The sequence below is a fragment of the Nothobranchius furzeri genome, chromosome 4, assembly GCF_043380555.1.
Source record: "Nothobranchius furzeri strain GRZ-AD chromosome 4, NfurGRZ-RIMD1, whole genome shotgun sequence".
Taxonomy (NCBI): Eukaryota; Metazoa; Chordata; class Actinopteri; order Cyprinodontiformes; family Nothobranchiidae; genus Nothobranchius; species Nothobranchius furzeri.
Genome location: NC_091744.1, coordinates 53,294,114 through 53,297,202, shown reverse-complemented (window position 1 = coordinate 53,297,202; position 3,089 = coordinate 53,294,114). Strand labels below are relative to the sequence as shown.

The following is a 3,089-nucleotide window of genomic DNA, read 5'->3' as shown; positions in this document are numbered from 1 at the left end:
CATTAATATACACACAGCACCCCAAATTAACAGAAAAACACAGAATTTTAGAAATTTGTGCAGAGTTTTAAAAAAATACAAACTGAAATATCACATGGTCCTAAGTATTCAGACCCTTTACTGTGACATATTTAATTCAGGTGCTTTCTATTTCTTCTGATCATCCTTGAGATGGTCCTACAACTTCATTAGAGTCCAGCTGTGTTTGATTATACTGATTGGACACACCTGTCTTTATTAGACATTACAGCTCACAATGCATGTCAGAACAAGTGAGAATCATGAGGTCAAAGGAACTGCCTGAAGAGCTCAGAGACAGAATTGTGACAAGGCAAAGATCTCTGCTGCACTTAAGGTTTCTAAGAGCCAGTGTTGGGAGCATGGACGTCACTAGGATTGAGATATAGGGGGGGCGTAGCCCCAGGAGCTTGACCTCGAACGTTTTTTGTCACACCCTGCAAAAACGTTGTCAATTAATTCATTATCTGAAGAACATTTAAAGTGCATGTCAAGTGTGCCTCAGAGTCTTACCCCACCCACGTATCAATTTCAAAAACTGCAACATTAGTAGGCGTTGCCTGGAGGACCAAGAGGGCGGAGCCGCGGCAGTGACGAAGACGATGGCTAACTAGACGATGCTAGCTCCCTTCACTCTGAGCAGTTATTAGAAGTGGAGGCCGTTTCTCCCCCTCCTTACACAGACACTCGAGAAGAAAGGGACAAGTCTATTTGGAGGAGACAAGCGGACCTGAGCCTTATTGTTTTGAGCTTGTGAGTTGCCTGAAATTACCGGAACCAACCCAACAGAACCATCTTTGAATGGTAAGTAGCTGTTAGCCATAGCATTGGATTAGCTGCAAGGTTTGACTCCACGGCCATAGAGCTAGTATTCAGCATGTTTTAGAGGTTTATTTGCTTCAACACACCTGGTTTTAATCAGCAGCAAATAGCTGAGCTGCTTAACAGCTAATCTAACCCGTTAAAGCAGGAAAACCACTGAAACGTGCTAGATAGCAGCTCTGGGCTCAAGTTACAATCTGCTGCATAAAGTTATGAAACTACCCCATGAGAAAATTATTCTGTAATGTGTTCAGCCCACTAAAACTGCCCTGATTTCATTATTTATTTACTGATACTAGCTGCTCTTGGTTGCAGGTGGTCCTCTGGTGTCTGCAGCTGGTCTCTGGTGTCGTCAGGATCAGGAGCTTCCAGAAGAATGTGCCTTTCAATGACTCTTTCCCCCTTATTTGTTATATTAATTAAATAAATCTCAATTTATATATTTACTGTTTTTGTTCATGTCCATAAATACTTAAACATGCTTGAAATTAAAACAAGCTTTTAACAGTGAGGTGCTAGTTTGATTCATCACAATAGAGCTAGTTAAACATGCGACAATGTGATAATTCAATTAATGTAATTTATAAATATCTATTAAAATATCAAAACTGGAATCAAAATGAGATATTTGGCAGCACAAAAAACTTGTCAAACACAATATTTATTATAATAATTGTAGGCAGACAGGAGACAGAGCTGATGGAGGTTCTCAGTCGAAGGATGGCTGAAGGCTTTCCAGGAACAGGAGATGTGGTGTTGTCTCTTCTCTCTCTATTCTGCCAGATGAGCTGATAGGTTACAGGTGTGTGAGGACATCCTCATGCTGTCATAACCAGATGACAGGTGTGTGAGGACATCCTCATGCTGTCATAACCAGATGACAGGAGTTATCAGGTGATCAGTCAGGCTAATGATGAGATGCAGAAAGAAAACAAATCCAGGACAGTGTACTGCAATAAAAATAATATGTGGTGTTGCTAACCTTATGTGCTCTTATAGAGTTATTAACGTGTGCCTGCCTCATGGTGTAGAGTCCATATTTTGCTGAGTGTCCTGCAATAATGCAGGTTATTAGTTAATTTACTTTTGATAGCAAAAACAAAATATTTAATGTAAAAGTTATTTACCAGGTGAATCAGCTCACACGTCACCACCAAGTGTCACAGGGCCAGAATCAGTAGCCTCCTTCATGATGTCATGATGTAATCACATACTTATTTAATTGTTAATATCTTAAAAATTCAAAAATGTTTTAATTTTTTTTACCTTGAACAGTTCACTGAGCTTGCACTGTCACTGAGGTGGAAGCTGGAATCAACAGCAGACACTTCACATCTTGGTCTTTTCAGGAGGTGTGGATGCTGCTCTGGGACCTTCTGGAAGATGAATTTCTTTCATGGTCCCTGTGTCACAAGACACTGAGGCTGTGAGCTCTATAAAAAACAAAGAAGCAGCACATTTATAAACGTTTAAAAGAGCATAAAATCACGTGTAACAATCTGTAAAACAAATTAAAACTAGAAGGTAATAAAATGTTTACATAGAAGATTATTAAAAATAATTCACCTTTGCTACGGGTAACACTTCACGTCAGCCTGGACAAGTGCATTCTTGCAGACTACTAAATCAGTCTGACAGCCAGTGTCTTGGGTAGATTTAGCCTGAAAAAAAATAGAAGCACATTGATGTTTATAAAGTCAGATAAAATACAAAAGAAACTGTCCCATATAGGCGCTTTATAACATTCCTAGTGTGTGATGTTATTATAACGTAAAAGTCAGTCACATATGATGTGGAGATCCTGAAATGCGACCTCCTGAACAGAATTCCTCACGGAACCGGGTCACGCTGTGCTGGATTTCACGCTGTAATGCTGTCTGTCAACTAGTGCTGCGTCAGTTAGAGTCACTGTTGCAGAATTACGACTGACACAAAAACAACCCGAATTTTCTCTGAGCCTGACAGTCTTGTGGACCGTGTTGTCGGCCAGGGCTTCGAGATATGTTCCGATTCGCCGCTGATTCTAACCTTACATCCCGTTCCACATTTTGTGAACTTGACAAATCAGCCCGAAGGCAGTGCAGGCTGATATTAGCTAAATGGAGTGAACCATGTCTCTCAAACTTTGCATTTAGGTAGGAAATTGTCTTTAGAAGATGTTAAAACGTTTATTTAGCTTACTCACCTCAGACTGGAGCCCGTCATGGTGGGGGAGCAGAGTCGGTGGGCTGCATCTAAATCGCGGAAGA

General features: G+C 40.6%; 1 long non-coding RNA gene across 1 annotated transcript; it reads right to left on the bottom strand.

The window, feature by feature from the left end:
- Positions 1-1,164: 1,164 nt before the first annotated feature.
- On the bottom strand, positions 1,165-2,242 carry LOC129153515 (uncharacterized). The gene is made up of 3 exons (XR_011520313.1): positions 2,107-2,242; positions 1,823-2,025; positions 1,165-1,663 (listed from the first exon to the last, which is right to left on the bottom strand). It is a non-coding gene; the product is annotated as an uncharacterized lncRNA (long non-coding RNA).
- Positions 2,243-3,089: the final 847 nt, after the last annotated feature.